Source organism: Brachyhypopomus gauderio, chromosome 9 (genome assembly GCF_052324685.1).
Source record: "Brachyhypopomus gauderio isolate BG-103 chromosome 9, BGAUD_0.2, whole genome shotgun sequence".
NCBI classification, from domain to species: Eukaryota; Metazoa; Chordata; class Actinopteri; order Gymnotiformes; family Hypopomidae; genus Brachyhypopomus; species Brachyhypopomus gauderio.
This window is the reverse complement of record NC_135219.1, coordinates 18,546,881-18,570,222: the sequence shown is the minus strand read 5'-3', so window position 1 is coordinate 18,570,222 and position 23,342 is coordinate 18,546,881. Positions and strand designations below refer to the sequence as shown.

The window sequence follows — 23,342 nt, the reverse complement described above, 5'->3', positions numbered from 1 at the left end:
TTGGCTGGTATATAATGCTTAGTTATTGCTGCTGCTCCTTTATAAGTTTAGTTTAGACTTGATAAAGACGAGGTTTGGTTCAGAGCGCCGATTTTGGATTAAGAAAATGTTAATGTTGTGGATATTACAACTTGTGTTTGTTTCCCATCATTTTTGTCCCATGAGCCTGATATCATGTTAACCCTTTGAGTTGGTATGTTTTGATAGCTTGCCAACCTTGATGATGATGTTTGCTTCATCTCCTGTCCGTTTATGTGTCCTAAACATGACGGGTAAACAAAAAAAAGTATCGTTTCAACAACGTACAGACAGCAGGTCCAACCACCACTGCTGTGTGCCATTCTGCACAGCATCGACAAGGTGTAATTCCTACCTGAGCTTCCACACCTTTCCAAAGGACTCAGAACTGCAGAAACAATGGGTGGTTAAGATCAGGAGAGATCATTTTATCGTCACGAGTACTTCCCGAGTGTGTTTGCGACATTTTATCGCTGCTGATCTGCTCGAACCTCCCACTCCTGCTGGACGACGACGACTGCGACCTGGAGCTTTTCCTGTGCTATTTCAATGGAATAACTATACTATTCCAACTCCATGATCTGGAGTATGGGAAAGAACAGAGCGTCCACCCAACACTGATCTAACAGAGATGCAGACTGACCATGATGATGATGACCCCTTACCGTGTCATGAACATGACTACTGCGTCAGTAATGAGCCTGCTGCGCTTGATCTCTCCCTCAATGAAAATGAAGAGCTACGCGAGGAGATATCAAGGCTCCGAAAACAAATCGAAGACTTAACTGTCCGCAGCAAGTTCTGTTTGGAGCGGTTTTCTGCCTCTGATGACGACATACGATTCTTTACCAGGTAAATACAAAATATGGCAGGACACAGTATACGGATGGGCCTTCTCTGGTGTCTGAAATACATTGTGAATGAAATAGCGATTATATAACTTTATATATAACTTTTATATTCCACAGATTTGCAAACCATGCCCACCTGATGGGCTTTTGGAAGCAAATAGAGCCAGCCACCCACATCATCATACGGGTTACAAGCGCACGGACTGTTGAGAAGACTGATCAGGTCCCTCACTCTGCCAGTACAACGGTAAATGTTTTCCTGTTGTCCATACAAAGCATGTTATGTCATCATTTTCAAATCTTTACATCAAAAGAAGTTTTGATAGTCATAATGTAATATGACAATAGGATAATGTATTTTTTCCCCAGGTTCTTCAAGCAATTGATGAGATTTTTCTCTTCATGTACTACCCGTCATTGGGACTGATGCAAAAGGATTTGGCCCATAGATTTAGAATCCATCGGTCAACTGTTAGTCGTATTAACACCTGGGCCAACTTCCTTTATACTGTATTGGGAGCTGTTTATGTTTGGTTAGATGTGGACACTGTGAAAACTCACCTCCCAGATGTGTTTCAGGACTACGCTGACACTCAAATAATTTTAGATTCCACAGAACTGAGATGTCAAACTCCAAATTCCCTTCTCCTTCAGAGTGAAGTGTTTTCCACTTATAAATCACACTGTACATTCAAATGGTTGCTTGGGATAGCCCCTCATGGCGCAGTGACCTTTGTGTCTTCTCTTTATCAAGGTGCTATCAGTGATAAAGAGATCTTAAAGCAGTCTGGCATTGTGGCCCTCCTTGACCCATCTATGGCCATCATGGTGGACAAGGGTTTCCTTGTTGAAGACTGCGTTCCATGCAAAGTCCACATACCCACGTTTCTGTCAAAGAGAGCTCAACTGTCTAGGTCAGAGATCAGAACGTCACAGTCCATTGCAAGACTGAGAGTCCATGTTGAGCGTGTGATTCGCAGAGTCAAAGAACATAAAATATTCAGCACAGTGATCCCCCTTTCAATCACAGGGAGCATAAACCAAATTTTTACTGTTGCCTGTCTTTTGGTGAATTATCAAAATGGCCCCTTGGTAAAAGCCTGGGCAAACAATGGCTAATCTCAATCCAGAATTAGACAGATGATGTAATGTGAATTACGGCGATTTATTTATTTATTTTTTTCTCTAACCTTAAAATGATCCCTTTAAGGTCAGGGGTCGGCAACCCGCGGCTCCGGAGCCGCATGCAGCTCTTTGATCCCTCTGATGCGGCTCAGCTTTTGAATAAAATTAATGAGTATTTAATTACCGTATATTATTTTTGAGACTTAAAAAAATGTTCGGGTGGAATTTCACAAATGTCCGGTATTTAGTTTCGGTTCGCTTGAGTGACATGTCATCGTCACTGAAATAAATTTCCAATTATTTTTGCTTTTGTGGCTCCGAGTCAAAAAGGTTGCCGACCCCTGCTTTAGGTCATGCTAGTCTGTAAATATTGGCTGCAATGTTAAGGTACAGTGCAATATGATTAATTGTATAAAATGCTTTCCCTTTTATATGTAAAATTGACAACACAATACAACATTATGTATTTCTTAACTTTTACTGTATTTGTAAAAAATGAAACAAATACAATAGTAATACAATTGACAGAATAAATTGAAATTGTTTTAATTGTTCATGAGTTCATGTCTTCATTATGATTTTCTATTGCTTGGGCATAGAGAGGTATTTTGGCATGTAAGTGTTAAAGAAAAACATGTCACACCTCCTTTTCACCTCTTCTAATACACTGCTATCTCTGTAAACTCGCTGCATAAAGATATCATCATGGGCACAGATAACTAAATCACACCACTGCATACCAGTAATCAATAACTGGAACTGGATTTGCCAATAATAACAATGGCTCTCCTTCATTTTGTGTAGGCCTTGTGCCACTTTGAGGAATTTGCAGTCTACATAGCTTTGTGCATTTGGGCACTTAATTTCAACAAGCCCAAATGATGGACGCTCAAGTGGGTCATATACAAGTCCATCAGGTGATGCACCCAGCCAAGAGGCATCTGGATGAATCACTAGCCCACACTTGGTTAAGTTCAAGTTTTTCAGAACTGCACAGTCCTTTAAGGCCTCTGTTTCCATTTCAAGTCCCCTCTTCACATGTGCTGTTTGTCGTGTCCCTCGGATTATCCTTTCTGCAGCACCTGGACCTCTAACGTGGCTCACCTCTCTGAAATGTGAGGCAGTTACTCTTTCTCTCCTAAGTGAATGCCACTCAGGTGTAGCACTTTTGGATCTTGGTGCCTCTTCAATAAGGTGTGACTGTGACAAGGCCACAAAAGGTGTTGGAAAATGCTTGAAATTGTAACTTCATTTCACAACAAATATCTGTCTGACTGAACAGTTATTTTGTGTTAACAAATACGAGCATCTTGCAATTCCAGGATGAAACATGAGAGAACGTGAAGACGTTACGATTGGGTGTTTTGAAAATAAACAACCATTAAATAATGTGATGATAAAGCGAATAATTTCAAGTACATGTATAAATATTTAACTTATCCCAACAAACATGCGACGTCAGAAAGACGTTAAAATCAAGTCTGTATCACGTCGGTCAGTCCAGACCCTTTTTTGCATGTCTGGTGGACGTTCAAAATCTGACAGTGTGACTAGGACCTTAACCTTTTAACTTAACATGAACGTCTATGACGAGTTTTCTATCTGAACGTTTGACTAGGACCTTTATTGGATGTCAGGACGTGCAAAAACTGCAACTGAACGGCAGTAATAGACGTTTAAAAAAGACGTCACTAAAACTTTCATTCTGGCTTTTCAGTGGACGTCTTTTGAACATCTGACAAAGTGTCTTTGCTCGTGCTGGGAAATATTGAAATGGACCTTGAAAGTGACATACAAGTGTTTGAATTCCACAAGGTGTATAAACCCTGCAAACATGACTTTGTTCATCGCGCTGAAGCGCGGCGCACGCGAGGTCGTGCACCTCTCGAATTTTGTAACTTCGCACGCGCCGCGCCTCAGCGCAATGAACAAAGTCATGTTTGCAGGGTTCAATTCAAGCGCTTGTACCAATATTTCCCAGCACGTTAAACTTAATTAAGTTAAATATTTATACATATACTCGAAATGATTCGAAATATTGTGCTTTTAATCACATTATTTAATGGTTGTTTATTTTCAAAACGCCCAATCTTAACGTCTTCACGTTCTCTCATGTTTCATCCTGGAATTACAAGATGCTCGTATTTGTTAACGTAATACATGAAAACTGTTCAGTCAGACAGATATTTGTTGTGAAATGAAGTAGTTACAATTTCAACATTTTCAAGTACTTTAGCCTAAATTGCAGCACTTTTCAAACCTGAAACACAAAGCAGCATTAAAATTCGTCAGGTAAGTGTTCATTCCCCTGTTTTGAGGGGTGTTTCTTTTATACTACCACATATAGTTTCGGACAACACTGCAAAGCGGAAAGTATAAAGCCTCCACCGCTCGCGGAGGTTCGCACGAGGTGCGCGCGGAGTCGAGCGCTATGGTCACTCAACCAGGCTTTAGCGCCCTTCGTTGAAATGTTCCAAAAGCACCGCTTGCAAACGGGCTTGTTCAAGTCCTTCAGTTTTCCATCTGTATCTGCTTCGAATCCAACAGCACTGCGTTTGCTTAAGCTGCCATATTAGCATTACAAACTGTCCTGTGCATTACGGCAGCTTGGGTGGGTCAAACGAAAGCGCATTTTATGTAAAAAGAATCGATACTTAAGGGAAACGAGTATTGTACCGTTTCAGAATGTTCAGTATCGATACGTATCGATATATCAATTTTTTTGACAACACTAATCTGAAGTACAACAAAGCTAAATTAAATTTTGAAGAGAACAGATCAGATCGTCTTATCAGATGATCAAAAGCATATATATTTTTAACCACACACTGTAATCTGCCTATTAAATTTGGTACTACATACCTAACTCCACTGGCTGTAGTAGCACCTGGTTTTGGCTTTAGGACAACCATGGCATCCACGGGTCCAGGCTTCACCCCCTATTAATTTAAAAGATGGTGTTAGTAAAGTGACTGTGATACATTAACTAACATTAAATAATGAAATAAGACAAACCATTGTTGGTGGTTTATGCCACTTCTGTTCTGTCTGTGTGCATGAAAGGACAGGAGGGACGACAGACATGCCAGATTCAGAATAATGAGCAGTCTGGAAAAGCAATGCAACCAAGTGTTTGCAGATTCTAGCAACACAAGAGCAGTTGCTCTTAATGAGCACAACTGGCATTGAATCATGTAATGTCATCTGAAATACACAAGAGGCAAAATTTTGTATCTTGAAAAGAAGACAGCAATGTCAATAGGCGCAATATCTGTCCCATCATGTTGTTAGTGGTGAATGTCACTTGTCTATTGTCTCATGTAATGTTTGTGCTGTTTTGCATCACTCTTAAAACACTTGGCTATACTGTCTTTCTATTCTACAGTGTTGTGCATGTTTCAATCTACTAGTTCAGTGAGCAACTATAAACTAAATATATTTTAGATTTAAACTTCATTTTCACTCCAGATGAAATGCTTACACATAGGAGTGAAACAGGCCTACTTATATTTATATTATTTTGTTGTTTCCACCACCAACAACAGAACAGTGCAGGTTTTACTTCAACTGCTTCTTGAAGAGTGTTATCAGAATATGTTAATAGGTGTAAGTGTTGCAGCCATATGTTAATAAAGAAGTTAAGATGAAAGATTTGAAAGACAGATTGACAGATTTTAGAAAATGCAGTTTGAAGAATAGCTGAGGTGGACTATATTCTGCTTTTGAGTCATAGAGGTAGATAACAATAGCTCGAACTGTAAAATAAACTCCCATTTGTTTACTATAGGCAAAATAGACTGCTAATGATTCCCACTCAGCTACTCTGCATTTGGCTACCATTGTAAGCTTTGAAAACCAATGCCTATGGTTATCACAGCTTACGTGAAGTAAGAGCAAGGATAAAAGATTGAACTTGTGTTGAACTCACTTTTGATCTTGTTCAACAGAACTTTGAACGTGACACTGAACAGAACTCGTGTCATTTTAACCAGTCCTACTCTCAGCTGGTGTGGCGTATCTGTTTTCTTCATAGATCTGTAGCAGTGAGCCCTCACTGTTATCTCGTTAGCCTTACTTTTGCCTGATACTTCCATCAGAAATACAAACATGTTTTAAAAAGGCATTTCTAGTACTAGGACAGGTTGGTTCGTTACTAAAAACAACATCACTTCATTAGACTGCCACCTCAGGCTAGCTAGCTAACTAGCGTCGGCCACTTACCTTCAAAATTGCAGAGGTAGGATGAAACGTAGAACTTGAAACCCTTTTCAAGTTGACTCTGTGTCGTTGTACTTGATGCTCTGACAATACGACGCACATCGTTGATGGTAAATTTCGGGAACTCCAACAGGCACCTTGTGAATTTAGACTCGGCCATGACATCGACACTTCCGCATACCAACCGGAAATACGGTAGCATCCTGACACCAACGAGGAAGTGGTGCGTGCACCTAGGCCATTGTACCGGAAAAAGGTTAACTTCATGAAGCAGTGGACATTATCGCCATCTGGTGGACAGTGAAAGCAGCGTCTTTTATTTATTCATTTTTAGCCTTTAACTCCATATTGTTTCATTAAAGTTTTTCACGTTTTGTCAATAAGTCAATAAAGGAAATCTGTTTGGTTTGTTGTGATTTGTTGTTTCTTATATATCTAGCTGGTTTGGGTTCTTATTTTTACACTTTTTAAAATTAATCACATTTTTTAATATGTATACGTATATCGTGAATGTTTATGTATGGATGTAAAAATAACAAAAGTGCTTGTGGAAAAACAAGTTTGATTTATTAGTGATTTTAGTGATTGTGGACATTAGCATCTTTGTTTTCAGTTTTTATTCAAAAAGAGGATTTGTTCCACTGTGCTGGGACACAATTTTTCAAGCCTCACACAGCACTGAGGAGACTGGTGTACATAAAAATTCCAGTGCAAGCTGATAGAGGTGGAGATAAACCGTGGAACTATTGGGTCAGTCAGGTATCTTTGAACCTCAACAGTAAATCCCACATTCCCTCACCAGAAAAAATAAACACACATGATGGTCAAAGAACAGGGGGCTGTTCCACGAAGCGAGCTTATGAAAGCGGCGCTTATTAGAGTGAGCCTCGCTTGAGTTAACCAAACAGTTCACTTCCGTCTAGTTCCGTTCCACTAACGAAATCCAGACGCAACCTGTTCCCGCTAATTCAAGCCAGGCTTTTGTAATCGGCGATCATGCGCGTGCACACAGTATTTACACAGCCTCACTAATCGATATTCGAAAAGGCAAGAAAATGTCGAAAGAGCTGAAGGAACGAGCAGCTTTTTTGCTTCTTCTGCTGAACATGAGCTACTTATACGTCTGTATGAGGAATATAAATACATTATTACGAAGAATGGCAACACGTCCTGTTTTCATAAAGTCAGAGAAGCTGTCTGGCAAAATATTGCAGACAGACTAAATGCGTGAGCATATAATTTAATCCATTCATTGGCATTTTAAAAGTGTTATAGTAAATTAATAATGTTATTTAATAATTTCCTGATTTAGAAGTAACATGAGCGGGGTTAAGAGAACGTGGCAGCAGGTCAAGGTGAAATATAAAAATATACTCCAGAATGGTAAGTACAGTTGATTAGTCCAATATGCAGGAAAAGGTAAAACACCATTTTAAATAACTGTATAAAATATTTTAGCAACCAGAAAGAAATTTCTGCCTGTTCAGAAAGGCCAGCTGTAAGTCGTGTGTGTCTATGTATCTGTCTGTTAATGTGCTGTGTGATCTCATGATTTGTGTTGTGTTTAAAGGAAATGGAAGAACAGAGAGAAGACCCTCAGACCTCCATGTCCAGAGCTCACACCTCTACAAGAGAACAAGTGAGTAGTAGTTATGCAGTTCAACATGAATAAATACTTCTCAATCTTGACTATACTTCTGTTAGGTCCTGATATGTACCCTGATATGTACTATTCTCTTGCAGGAGCGAGATGAGTTATTACTGTACACATTGTACTATTCTCTTACGGGAGCGTGATGAGTTGTTGCTGTGTGATTGTGCTGTTCTCCCGAGGGAGCGTGATGTGCTGTGGAATGTGTGTTGTGTTGTAATCTCTTTCAGGTGCGCCCGGGATGATGGGGTCACATGGTTCTGGGTGGTGCCTGACAAGTCAGTCCCAGTCCACAGCTACAAAAGGCTTCCTGGGGGTGAAGACGGCAGGAGAGAGTGGCAGGCTCTCCTCGTTTGATCTCCCTGTTTTGGGGATGACTTTGGATATATATACACATCTGCTAACCGTAATCGAGACTTGTTAGACTGCCCCTTGTTCTTGTGTGTGTGTGTGGTGGACTGTGTTTCTGTTTTTGCGTAGTTGTGTTTGTTATGTAGTGTTCTCTTTTATTTTCTTGGTTGTTGTTGTGTAAGTTTAAAAGAAGTCGCTTAGCACCAGGTAGTTTTCTTTTCCCGTTTTCAGCGTGGCCTACCTGAAGTCAGTGGTGCTAAGCCAATGCTTGTTACATCTTGCATTTTCTGCATTTTCATGTGGTCCAAATACATGTTATTGAACGTGTTGTCGGTTCCCCTTTATATTTCACTCCTCAATCACTCCAACATTAATTCGCTGTTACCGTCTGACCTAGACCGGGCGGTAACACTTCTGTCTTTGTAACGTATAGAACACGCTGAGAGGGATCCTGATGCGGAATAACACGATCTTTATTAGGATAACTCTGTGTAACTAGCCACACGATGAGCACAGTGACGTATGGCAGGTGCAGAGCAGTAGCGTGGGAGCGGTGGTCAGTGCGGTCCAGGGTCGAGAGGCGAGGGCAGAGTCCGGGAGGTATCCAGGGGTCAGACAGGAGAGTCCAACTGCACTCTTGGCATTACTCCTTTTTGCAGTATTGCCACCTTGTGCAAAACTGCACAGGCTGCTTTAATGTCACAGGCTCTCTCAGGGGTCACTCTGAGATGGCGCAAGCAGTTAAATCTGCTCTTTAACTGTCCAAATGCCATCTCAATGCATGCCCTTGTCTTTGAATGTGCACGATTGAACCTCCTCTCGGCATCTGTTGTAGAGTCTGCATATGGGGTAAGGAGAAAAGGTTGGCAGGGGTAACCCCTATCCCCAAGCAGTAAGCCAGGAAAAGCACCTACAATTATAAGGAGTAGAGTTAAACACTGAGGCCAAATCTGCACTATTTTGTGTGGTTGGAGTATTCTTACCTTCGGCAAACCTCTGTGCCAGTGAGGAGGCACGAAATATTGTGCACCGAGCCGGGCCATTTTGCTTCAATGTTGGAGAATAGAAATTGGCTGGTGCAAACCATCTAGAACAATGGCAAAAGTGACAAAGGGTGAAAGTTGTTCAAACCCATGGAGCGACATGCTTTACAATTTCTGTTGGGTGGGCAAAACTTGCATGTACCTGTACATTGATGCTGTGAAATGATTTTCAGTTCACATAGTCTGCCTCCATGGGTCCAGATGGAGCCTTTATCCTGATGTGAGTGCAGTCTATAGCACCAATGACATTTGGAAATCCTGGAGAATTCAATTTGTTTTGAATTGAATGAATTTTAGCATGAAATAGTTGATCAAGATGAATACAGAGCACTTCGGTAAGTGCTCTGGATAAGAGTCTCTTTTAAAGTCATATAAATTTAACTCCAAGTTACTGCTGTTCTGAAAAAGCTTCTTTTATGGGAAGGATGCCTCTGTGACCAGGGAATTTAATGAATATATTAAGGAAACGCTTAAGCGCAAGACAAACCTATCGAATTTCGCAGCAGACCGTCGCCTTACTAAGATGTTCTGCATACCCAACGCTGTACAGAAATGCGCCGCTGGCAAAGAAGTGCAAAGCGATACAGACTGTTTGGGGTTTGGTAAGAGCTCTACTACGTCTAGTGTTCTTCTCAATATATGGCCCCAGTAATTTACAAAGATATATAATACTGTGTCTTCTGAACCTGTAGTGCTCAAATAAGTAGTCATCCGGAAAGCCCAGTGGATCTGTCCTGTCCTGGAATGACCTTGGAGCTGGTAGCATGAATGCTCTGTGCACTATACACGCTCCCTCATCTACTGGATTTTCTACAAATGGGCATGCCATGGTCAATCAGCCTTCAGCCTTCACTGTTAGCTGTTCTTTTATAGCATACATTTTGGATTATTTGTATCACCTGTATGAAAATCTTGGTAAGGTAGTTGTCTGTATCAATTTCCTTTTTGCACCATTAAGTTAACCACACATTTACATTATTTATACTGAACATATGTGAATTGCGGAGTGATATGATTTGCTTGTAATTTGAACACAAAAGAGGAAGTGTGGGGATAAATATATACCTAAAAGTATCTTCACCTAAATTACTCAGTTATTATTAATACTCAGGTACAAAGAATTGTATTTTTGTGATATAGTGTTTATGCTAATGTATGTTTGTTGACCATAACTGCGATTAGACACTGTATTCCATTTTACACTGACCTGAATTTGTTAAGATTAAACCAATACATTAAAATGTGCAAAAACCTCGCTGATTAACAATGAATATGTACTCTGAAGATCGAAATATAAATTGCATTTGGAAATATAATTATTACATTTTGATAATAATGACCTGCAATCATTCCAAACTAATAATTACAGTACTCCATTAAATGTATAAAAATATATGATATGATATGCTACATCCACAGCAATTTAATGGATAGAATTGCAGCGGAACCTTGTTCCTCAATTTTGTTTCCCGGATGGCGAGACTGACATCACGCTGCTGAGCCAATAGAAGCGGTCCCGCTAAGCTAAGCTTCAACTCTAGCCTGGTACGGAGCAGGTTAGTTCAAACGTATATGTTGCTGTAGTAACTGAGCGAGGCTCAAGTCTAGCCTCTTTCGTGGAACCGAATTTGAGCAAAATGAGCCAGGCTTGTCTTAAAAAGCCCGGCTTACTGAGTTAGCTCGCTTCGTGGAATACCCCCCAGGTTAAGGGGTTTTGTAAAGCATATTAACTTTTACCTCCCATTAGAATGGAAACAATACTTCCCCTTGGCCCACCGGGGAAATCCCCGGTAGTAATGTATGCCAGTCCACCCCCGATACCTACAGTTGCATACATTTTACATACATTTATTATGCATAAAGCAGTTTTACCCTGCTGACTGTCAAAACCTATAGAGTTTTCTGTTGCCATCTGCACAAACGGCAGTCATGTTCGGGGTACAAGCAGAGTGAAGCATGTGAAGTTTTGTCACACTGAAACTTGCACAATGAGTACTCCATGAAGCTTCTCTGGAACATGTCTCCATGTATCTTCCCAATTAGCAAGGTTACAATTTAATAAGTTAAAATTAAAAGTCCTAAAGAACACCTAAATATGTATTAATCCACACTGGACTTACCCTTCCAAACTGCCAAGTCCTCCCATCCAACATCTGCAAAAACTTTGCCTTGCCTTGTATATATGTATATAATATATATTATATAGTATATATCATTTGTATATGTATATATTATATGTATATAATATATACTTATTTTATTTGAATCACTTGTATGATGCATGTAATGTTTAATTACAAATGTCTACATGCCATTTATTCAGGCCCTTACTTGCAGAAGTCCCTACAAGGTAAGATATACAAACACTCTGAAAACAGTGATCACACTACAACACATAAAACATGCAACAGAAACAAAAACAAACAAACGTTTGACGTGACAGTGAACTCTTATTTTGATACACTCGTTGATGTTTTGAATAGGCGCCTCATCAGGATACCTAAGGGTCCTCGAGAACTCACAATATAAAACCACCATCTTGGCCTGTCTTGGCCACATTTCAATCTTTCTTCTGAGCAGGAAAGGGGCTCCTTGCAAGTAGCTGTTGAATCGCTGCAGCAATTGGTAAGCATTTGTTTAGACGTTACCGGTTTTTCTATTCTATTCCGTAGTTGATGTTTGCCGTTGCTAAAAGCCGTATTGTCAGAGCCTTTTCGACGTGTGACACCTCTGGTACGTTGACAAATGCACAACAATTCTGTTAATTTGTCGTAGTAGTGACTGTTAAAGGTACTGTAATCTTTTAACACTGCAACTACCAGCATTTTCATACGACTCCTTCTAGCAGAGAGTGCCAAATGGCAGTGCTGGGGTCATTTGCATCCCATTAGGCCAGGCAGAGTTGAGCTCATGCTCATTATGCAGGCCATATTCAATAGTATTTTCAGAATTTGCTGCAGGCCATATTCAATAGTATTTTCAGAATTTGCTGCAGGCTAATGAAAACTGCACTAATGGACATGATGGCCTAATGCAGAGGTGTCCAAACTCTGGCCCGCAGGCCAAATGTTTAGGCCATCCTTTATGTACATGCAGCCACTACTTGGTAATGCTAAACGGGGGGATGGGTGATTGTGTGAACTGTGTTGATCCATTGACTCCGATGGAGAAGAAATAGTGAAATAAAATAGAATAAAGGTTTCTCACTCTAGTACTATATTACAATATTATAAATGTACAGAATGGAGGTAACTGAGATGGGTTCTATATATTTTTTTTAATGTTGTTGCAGCCATTAGATTGAAATATGCCGGTACCAGGTAACAGTGAACAGGTATGGGTGTGATGGGTGGTAGTGTGAACTATTATGACTATTATGTATGTATCCACCTACATGTGGATAAAAATCCATGTTGCTATATTTCACTTACTCTCGACTTAGAAGCAAAGATGGCAAAGGTTTGCAGAACACAGCAGGCTTTGGACGTGGTCCTCAACCATGTCGACCCTTGTGACTCTGATGGAGGAGAAATAACTCTTGATCCGAGTAGTGACTCTGAAATCTCTTCTGGTAAGATTTCCTATTTTTGTTTGTCAGTTATGGCTGTTGTGTTTTTGGAAGAGACACTGCAAAAAGTACCATCTGGATAAGTTAAAATTACTCTAATATTATTCTATTTCAAGTAGTTGAGGGTTTATTGTATAAATTTATGTAGAAATATCTTTACCTATTGACATTTTTTCAAAAGATAAACTATTTAAATATATATATATATATGCCACGTATTGCTGTGTGAAAACAATCCTACATTACTTCCAAGGTGGCATACTTGAGATGTTTTGGAATTATAATTGGGGTTCACACACGTAGTGTGGGGAAACCTATTTTTGCAATTTAGGGTTCACACACATCTCAGGACTGTCACACTGTGCAGTTTTGAAACATTTGGCCACTAGGTGGCACTATTTGTGAATCATGCATAACTTTTCCAAATCTTTGCTTAGGAAAATGAAACTTGATTCTTTTGATTCCTTGCAGTCCACCTGACAACTTTGCAATTACAAGTCCTATTAAAAAAGGCGTAGTTTTGTCACATTCATCAATTGTTTGAAAATAGCACTTTTCGAACTAGTCCTAGGAATTTGATCCAATGATGGCAAGAGTGGCATGGGCATAATCTGTAGACACTGTAGGTAAACTATTTTTAAAAATTGTTGGATTTTTTTTTATTTTCAGGTGGGTCCATTTTCCCATTATATCATTGAGGCCATATATGACCTATATTGCTATAATTCATATAAACATGTTGATCAACTCCCAATTTCAAAGCCTTTTATAGACTGAGGTCCTTCAGGTATGCCAAGTTTGGTTCAAATTGGCCTGTCGCTACATTGTCCAAAAACCTAAGAAATCATAAAAACTCATGCTGCAATGCTGTTATGCAGAATACAGACAAATAAAGGGTCTTGTATGAGTCAGATCAATGAGATAAATAACTTTGCAATTAGATCTCATAACAAAAGGTGCACTGCTTGACCAGAAATGAACCTTTTATTTCACTAAAATGTCTTATTTCATTACTGTAATATCAGTATGGTATTACATGGGCTCCATTTACTGGCCAAATACTGGAACTGACTGAATAGTACATACATAAGACCCCACACACACACTGCTGATCTCGGCATGTGATTTAGTTCTTTGATCTGACTCAATTTCCCAATACACATTTTGATCGTTTTGGGCCTTTAGTGCCTCAATTGAATCTTTTTGTGCACATTAATTTATTTATGCACACCCCCCCATTAAGGCCAAAATGCCTATTTGTGTGTGAACCCGCCAATCGCTGGCTATGTTTCAAATATTATGTTTGTCAATTTCACATTATTTCAACCTTTCACTAATCAAATCTCAAACATATGGTTCTGTAGATGAGGAGACTTCATCACCAGTAAAGAGGGGTCGCGTGGAGACACACGGGCGGCTGACAGAGACTGCAAAAGACGGCACAGTGTGGCATGAAGAACAGATCGGAAGACATGACGGAGTGCATCCAAGCCCAAGTAAATGCAATACCACGAATGGAGAGCCAACTGCTTTTGCCCTACGGAAAGTATCAAGTCGCTTAGAGAGTTTCCTCTGTTTCATTTCTATTGAAATGCTTCGGATCATACAGGGGTGGACTGTCCAGCATGCACGCCAGACACAGCAAGAAAACTGGTTCATGTCCCTCGCTGAGCTAAAGGCGTTCATTGCAATCCTCATCCTGCGAGGTGTTGTGCGCCTTCCAGCGGTGCATGACTCATGGTCTACAACACTGGGAGTGCCCTTAATCACCAAGATTATGTCGCGAAACCGCTTCCAGAACATCATGCAGCACCTTCACTTTGACGACAAGTACACACGCAGTGAACGAGCTGCAACTGACCGGTTTGCTGCAATCTCTAATGTTTGGGGGTCTTTCGCTGCCAATTGCATCACTTGTTACAACCCAGGAAGGCATATCACCATAGATGAGCAACTTTTTCCAACTAAGACCCGTTGCTCTTTTCTTCAGTACATTGCAACAAAACCCGACAAGTTTGGGATAAAGTTCTGGGTGGCATGTGACCTGAAATCCAAGTATGTATGCAACATCATCCCATATCTTGGCAAAGACTCCAGTCGTCCCGTGGGGGAAAGACTATCGGAAAATGTGGTGATGAAGCTTATGGAACCATTTATGGACCAAGGAAGAACTGTTACCACAGACAATTTTTTCACCTCACTGTCACTAGCAAGGCAGTTGCTGGGCCGGAAGACCACCCTCCTTGGCACAGTAAACAAGATTCGTCGTGAGCTTCCAGACTCTGTCAAAAAGAATTTGGGCCGTGAGGAATTTAGTACACAGGTGTTTTCAACCTCTGGTGCCACGCTGACCGTTTACGCGCCCAGACGGAAAAAGACTGTCTGCATCCTCAGTAGCATGCACAGTACGGTGGAGATTGGAGACACCCGAAAAAAAAAGCCAAACACAATCACAGACTACAACAGCCTAAAATGTGGTGTGGATGTCATGGACCAGATGGTGCGAAAGTACAGTGTACGTTCAGGAACACGGCGTTGGCCAGTCGCTGTGTTTTATAACATGATTGACATTTCATGCCTGAATGCACATGTGCTTTTTCAAGCATGCACTGGGGTAAAAGAGAGACGGTCCGAGTTCTTGGTGAAGCTTGCAACAGAACTTGCACAGTCTCATATGGAAGCCAAGGAGGTGTCCAAGGTAGAGTTTCAGCAGCAACAACCCACACCTGACACAGGGAAAAGGGCATTGTGCCAGGTTAAGTGTGGCTGCAAGAGTAACCGTGCCACTAAGCGTTGTGGTTTTTGTAAAAGGTTCACATGTGGCAAATGCAGAAAGGAGATTATGTGGCAGTGCCAGGTGTGTTTAGACAATTTGTAAGTGTGCTGAGTCTATTGGGTTTTCATACCAGTCTGACAACAAGCAATGTAGCTCGCTACTGCACAATGACTGTATGTACATAAACTTCTTAGCAGTTTATATTTCTGTTTAGTTTACATTTCCATTTATGAATACTTATCATAATGTTGCATGCTTATTTTATCCTTGATTACTATTTCGTTGTACAGAGCAACACGTTTCTTTACTGTGCATATACCAATAAAGTTTCTCGTGATGTTTTGCACTGGGCTCCAAAAGTACATTGTGACAAAAGTGCGTCTCTACTAATGACATGGCAGAGACTGAGGGGATTATTAATATTTCAGGGCGAACCCTTTCGGTATTCCGGCGAGGGCATCCTTAACCGGTGATGCACCAGTATCGGTGACCATCAACTTCTGTTCAAGAGACTCATAAATATTGGAGTTGGATAGTGCTGCTTCTTGTCAGAAAAGAAATGTTATCAATCGTACGAACCACCCTAGGCATTTGTTAGTAGAAAATAGGAAATGAATAAGCTGACGTTTAACCAAAAGCTTTAGAATCAACAGATTTTTTTCATGCAACGTAAAACATAATTGTCTGCATGCGTGAAAATGTCATTTAGGCCTACCTAATCTTTTCAAATTCAGAGTTTGCACAGAGGGAACAGGTTTCCTTAGATACAATGAAAATTTTACTTTGCTCCTCGCTAAGAATGCCAAATATGTCATTAACAAATATCTAAGTATATACAAGCACATATCTTAAGAAATACACACTAAATAAATAATTCATTTTGAAATGAGCTTTAATTTCCTTATAAACTACAATCAACGATTGAGTACCCATGTGCAGTTAACAGGATTTGACCCTACCTTATTTCTTGACGACACATGCATGGTGGTCTCTGGTTACAGAATTCAGTGGTCACAGATGTCTAACACGGGAAACAAGCATAAGACCAATTCAGAATAAAAGGCCATGACTGTTAATCTAAGACAATTGTTTTCTCTTTCAGGGGACATCGTCCATGCATCCCGGGGATGAGGTACGTGATTGACTAAGTCTTGAATCTGGAGTCTGAAGGTTTCCTCCTGTGATGATTTTGCACTGGGCTCTGAATGTCTGTGGCGAGAAAAGTGCACCTCTACTCTTGACATGGTGGAGTCTGATGGGGGGGGGGGGGGGGGGGGATGTTAAAGAAACTGATTCAGTAGCTTTATCACCGTACTTTGTAAATATACAGGCGGGACTAATTTTGTCTTGAATTTTGTTTCAGGTGGTGTGCTCTTGACTCCCATGGCTGAGGCTCTGTGAAGAAATTCTGTAGTGTCATTATCCTGGTCTACAGTCATGGCCAAAAGTTGAGAATTACACAAATATTATATTTTCACATGATCTGCTGCCCTCTGGTTTTTATATGTGTTTGTCAATTGTTTTTATCACATACAAAAATATAATTGCAATCATAGGAGTAACAAGCTTTTATTGACAGAATGAGTTAAGTTAATACTGTGCCATTACACTTATTAGCTATACACAGTGCTTACTTTGAAAATCAAACGATGCCAGAACGCAAACAGCGGCATGAGACAAGGGGTCAGAGGCCAACAATGTCACCGGATCGCAAAACAAAATTACAATGTCACCGGATCACAAAACGCTTAGGCACACAAATGTTAAAATAACAAGCCAATTTGTATATATAAATTACTTTTAAATTATTTACATGTGTTTTATAAGTGTTTAAGTGCAGAAGTGCATACAGATTTCTTCATAACTTATAATTAGTAGGCTTGAAAGTTACTGGATCGAGGCAGACAGTTCCCGGAACACACCCTTCAAAATGAAAGAGTTCCTGGATCCTGTTCCGGCAGGATCCGGCTCAAATTAAGCCCTGGCTATAGAATACAAAAGTAATTTTGTGAGTCGTAGCTTTTTCATTTTTTAAGACTCCTCATTGAAAAGTCACATTACACATACCAAACAACAAAAAGACTATAGATCCTTGTTCCTTGTGCATGTGATAAATTACATTCTGCACAGTTACCTCAGGATATGTCAACAGAAAATAACAATCATAGAACAATATATATCTATAGTCACCATGACAACAGTTATCATGATAAGTGTTAGTATTTCAAAGTGCAAAAAGAGCAGAGCTCCTAGGCATGTTAAACCTGATGTGATTCGCTAAAATCTGTGCTCCTTATTTAAAAGGACTTCTGAGTTTAAGGATTTAGCTTTCTGCTAATTCAAAATGTTAAAAACGTTTGACTTTCTTCCTCTCTCTTTCATTTAAAGTGCAGGCACAGTAAGAAATACACAAACATCTCCATCTTCAAGTAGAATCCATGTTGGGCTTTATTTTGGTCTGGAGGTCTGGCTTGCAGCTCTCAGTTGATCGGGAGGTTCTTCACAAACTCTCTTAGGCTCTTGCGGATATTGGAAGGTTGGGAAGCAGCGCAGTCCAGCAGCGCCGGACCCATGTGGGCATGAAGGGCTTGGCATAGGTGGACAGTGGCCCCTCTCACGCTTCCACCCCTCCCGTGGACCGTACCACTGTTGCTGGAGGTCCCCAGGAGGTACCAGAGCAGAGGAAGCACCTTCTGCTCAACCAGTTGTGGCTTGCAGGGGTAGAGTTCCCTAACCAGCTCTATAAAAAGAATATTTAAAAGGAACAAAGATAAATAAATCAACCCTGGACAGCACTGGGTTATTACAGAAGCATTTTTTTAACCTAGAAAGATTTAATTCAACTAAAGTGACAGTATTTGGTAACTATGGTAACTCTCTGGAATGATTATTATCAATATTATAAATATTATTAATTAATATAGGAATTATAGTATTTCTGGTAAATATCTTTTATCTTTTTTTTATCTCTGGCATCTCTTAGCATATCAGTGGAATTACTTTCTGAAAGAATTGTTTTTTGATAATGTATTTGAATTTGTAGAATATTTCTGTATACACAACCACAAAAGATTAGACACTGTATATTGAACAAAAGAGCCTAAGCACATCCACTGTAAACTCCATTATTTAACTATCTGCTGTCAGATAATGCAAGATCTCCTGTCAGTCTTACAGAAATATTTTTTTCTTTATATTGGACTGTGCCTTAATATGAAAGGAGATTTCCATTTGATCTGCACCACAAACATCTAGCCAAAGAGCAAGAACATTCTTTTACTGATTTGTGTGAACCTTTCCCCCAACCTAGCAACCTTTCATCAAAAGATACAAAGGTAAAACAGAACACAATCATTGTTGTTGTTGTTGTTTTTCTAAAGCCCAGTGGCATGTGTCCTTCAAGATGTTTTGTAAAGAGAGAAAAGAACCCACCAAGGTTATTGATGAGAGCTTGAATGGCACCTATTGTTGCCATGTAGATGGCGTTATTCTTGGAGTTGAGGTGATTGTCCACTATAGCTGGGACTAAGATGTAGACCACTTGGACCAGGTTGTCTCTGAGCAGTGTGATTATCTTCTGTAAGGCCTCCAAGGCATAGAGGTTAACCTTGCAGTCGTGCTTTGAAAGCATCAAATACCTGTAGCAGAGGAAGAGAGGTATAGAGCAAGCCGCCCATGCATTCATCAGGCACTCACCATATCAGTGCCGTTAAGCCCTGGAGCTGATTTGATTTCAAGCCCTTTCATTTCAACCGACTGATTTTTTCATAAGTCATTCACTTGGATTCTTTGGTTTAATGCAATTTCAAGGATACGCTTGGGTGAAATCTTCACATACATTGTAAAACAAGCTCACACTAACAATGGACACGACTGCCCTCCACTGTAATAGTTAAAACTGATTGTTGTAATATTTTCTACTCTGAAGCATCTGAGCTTTTGACATTTCTTCAGATGTGCCAGCATTTAATGTTCTCCAACGTATGACCCCCCATACAGATCACTTCTGAAAGCTACTGAAAACATTAAAAATCAATTCAGTTCAAATGTGTTACCAGGAACATGTTGCCCACGACCATATATGGGTTGTCCTCGCAGTGGGCCACCAGCTGATCAATGCCCTTGATGGGCTCGCTGAAGTCTTTTGAACCCAGCAGGGCCTTGAGATGCTTGACGTACTCTGTCTTGTCTGCAATGCTGTGGATGTGTGCTCTGCTGCTGTCTTTGCTGAACACACACAAGAGAGAAAACACAAGGATTGAGTTATAGTGTCCAAACAGAAAATGAACAAGGCTGCAATCAAATTAAACCAACATCAACACCATCAAAAATTGCAAACATCAAAGCAGTTCCAATCAGGATGCACTTTTTTGTTGTTGTTGTTTTGATTAACTGTTTAAATATTCACCTGCTGGCAAACTGAGGAGGAGGTACGCATGACTCCACAGCTGGGATAGAGTTCACGGGTAAGCGGTACGGTAAGGTTCTCAAGATACAAGAGGGGAGCGTTCGCCGAAATCAGCCGTTACCTTTCAGAGGTGCCGCGTCGTCTGGGCTCACGTCCCTCACCGTGTGTCTAAGGCTACGCTTCATTCGTTGCGTGTTCTGACGCTCCACCTGTGCGGCTGGAGCTTCTTGCTGCTCCAGACGAGGCTGACGCATCTTATATCTTCGCATTCCTAGACACCTTTGTCCTCTCCTGGGAATACACACGTACGAATCACCACAAAACATGGAGTGATGATATTGAAGTCCACATATTGCTTCATACTTTGATTCTATCCCAAAGGTTTCAAGCCGGTTCATTTTGAACCATGCTCTGTCCTTTAACTACTGGGTCTGGGACTACACTGTGCATGCCTTACTGTAAATACACTGTGTGGTGCCACGCACTGCCCTGTACTTTATTATTTGTTTACAATATATGTCTACCATCACAGTTTAGATGGTTTTTTTATTGCAGTCTGTTTCACCTAAAAGTTTTGTGAATAAGCTTTGTTTAGTGAGTAAACATGGGGCATAGTGGCTGAATGGCATAAAAAAAAAATCCTCATCATGTATCCAAACATGAATCGCTACCTTGGATTTCAGAGTGAGGACAGTGTTCCTGATGGTTGCCAGGTCTTTGGCAGGGATGCACTTTTCCACCATCTTATCAAAGTCATGGTGGGAGGACAGGAACAGCAGCATACGCCGGCCCAAGCGCCTGAGACAAAGAACAGACCCCAAAACAGGAGAGAACCGTGAGTGAGAGACCCGTAACTCACAGCACACCGACCATTTATCTTACCAGGTCACAATTTTACAAGGCCGTCTGTGTGTAGAAAACATGATAGTGCTTCTATTACTCTACAATTTAGCAGCATTTGCTGACTTCAGAGTATCAGACTAGGAGACTAAAAGAATCAGCAAAAGATTAGTATCTGGGAAACTGAATAAGCTTTGTAGAATTCTCGTTCTGATCCCAGTACTAACCTGGTTTCTTGGGAAGCGTCCTGTGCCAACTTGGAGACTGCAGGGATAATTCTCGCTATGACGTCTTTCGCCCCAGACAATAAGCGGCCAGCGCCAATCTTCTCTACCAAAGTAGCCAAGTGCAGAGCAGTACACTTTCTTACTGCAGCATTCAGATGACTTTTGAGGAAAACAGAAGGAAAAAAATTAGGGCATTCAAAAAAAGAAGGTAATAACTATTAATCCATCCAATCAATGAATACAGTAGGCCTACAACTTTTAGCTTCTATAAAGAAACTTAATACCCATATGTATGATCTAAGTGCACAATCAAATTATCATATTCTATTCGATGGCTTAGTTTGCACCAGTTAGTGTACATCTGTATTTTTTAAACAGAAAATGTTTGCATGTCCTCTGTAAGCTAGCTAACTAGCCTATTCTTTAAGCGGTGTGAAGGGCAGTTTGGATCAGAAGAGAGGAGGTGGAATGCAATAAAAATAATATTTAACAGGATAAATAACTAAAAATATTGATATAGGCCAGGGCAATATTTTGAAATAACAATGGAAAAGTAAAAACAGCAGCCAAAATCAGTGCTTTGTTAGCTTCTTGTGACTGTTGTTGCTATCTGAAAGCCACAGTTTAAAGCTCACTGCAGGCTAACTGACCAGAGTCCTCCAGCGAGAAGGGCGTTCATGCTCCGAATGGGGGTGCAGTTCTGCACCATGCTGTCCAGAGCTGTGTCCACGTCCTGCCTGATGAAGGCATTGGACTCCGCTGCTTTGTGAAGGAGGACCTTAGCTGTAGCCTCCACTTCCTGGTCCATCCCTTTCTGCAGGCTGGAGTACAACTCCCTCAAGGACACCACCGCCATGCGAGACACGGCAGAGCGCAGGTTCTGCACCTGCAGGAAAGACGACGTTCCAGCTCGTTTCAGTCACATCCAACACTGCCACCGCCATCGTAATAAGTATAATCCTCCACTGCAATGTGTTATGTAGGCGGAAATACCTTAATCACTAATTACAGTTAGATATGCCATCTGAATTTCAATTAGATGAGAAATGTTCTTATAAAAAAGGAATTTCAAAGTACTTTGCTATCGCTGACTTGACTTTGTCAGCAACATCACCTGTAATATGTACATGCTCATGGTGTCTGCCAATTTTAGAATTCAGACCGATACACAGTCAGCAAATCTAGTGGCTTACCTCTTGAATAAGAACAATGCAGACATCATGACGCCTGCTGCCAAGCACATCAGAGTGATGCTGAGCCAATCTACGGATGAACATCAACCCTTCAATTTTCTTCTCCCTGTATAAAGATATTGGACATAGACACACACTGTAACCATCGGCTACTGCAAGAAAAAATGCTACAAGAAAAGGGACAAAGAGGAAAAAACTTCACTAAATACATGCATACTTACCATATATGCAGAACACCATAAATGACTTGCTGTTTAACCTGCCCTAGCCAAATGCTTCAGAATTTTGCAGGCGTGACTTACCAGTCATCAGAGCTAAGCAGACTGAAGCTCTGAGCGAGAGCGAGGTCTGGATTGGAGAAGGTCCGTAAAGTCTGCTGCTCGTGGGGATCCTTCCTGGGAGTTCCTGGTTTGAGTTCATCTAGAGAGGAATACCAGAACCCAAACAAACTGACTAGGACTTTTAGGGCTACCAGCTCAACTTTGGTCAAATTAGCTTGAAGGCTGACAGCAAAACATTATTCAATGTGGTGAACTAGATTTAAAACATTGTTGTGTAATGCAGTGTTAACAGCAAAGCAATTTACATGCAAGTGCAGTGATCACACATGAAGTGCTGAAGAGCAGGCAACACTCATCAGAACTGTTTGAAAGGGACGGACATGCTCTGATCAGTCTGGTACCTCGTCTGCGTCGTGGCAGCATATTTTTAGTAGGGACAGCCGTGGGGGGGCTGGGATGAAGCGGAGGACTCAAACTTTTGACGGGACTTCTGGGGGTGCGTGCGTTTCTGGAGCTTGAGGGCAAATCATCCAGGATGACACCGGTCTTAGTCTGTGCTGGAAGACTACTGTTCAGCTGCAGGTCTGATGGGAAAGAGGTTCACGGGTAAGCGGTAATGTAAGGTTCTCAAGAAACAGGAGGGGAGCATTCGCCGAAGTCAGCCGTTACCTTTCAGAGGTGCCGCGTCGTCTGGGCTCACGTCCCTCACCGTGTGTCTAAGGCTGCGCTTCATTCGCTGCGTGTTCTGATGCTCCACCTGTGCGGCTGGAGCTTCTTGCTGCTCCAGACGAG

General features: G+C 40.9%; 1 long non-coding RNA gene and 1 other non-coding gene across 2 annotated transcripts; both read left to right on the top strand.

The window, feature by feature from the left end:
- Positions 1-5,937: 5,937 nt before the first annotated feature.
- Positions 5,938-8,542, top strand: LOC143523322 (uncharacterized). The gene is made up of 2 exons (XR_013133298.1): positions 5,938-7,851; positions 8,094-8,542. It is a non-coding gene; the product is annotated as an uncharacterized LOC143523322 (long non-coding RNA).
- Positions 8,543-16,773: 8,231 nt separating this feature from the next.
- Positions 16,774-16,864, top strand: LOC143523687 (small nucleolar RNA SNORD88). The gene has a single exon (XR_013133433.1). It is a non-coding gene; the product is annotated as a small nucleolar RNA SNORD88 (small nucleolar RNA).
- The last annotated feature ends 6,478 nt before the right edge of the window (positions 16,865-23,342 follow it).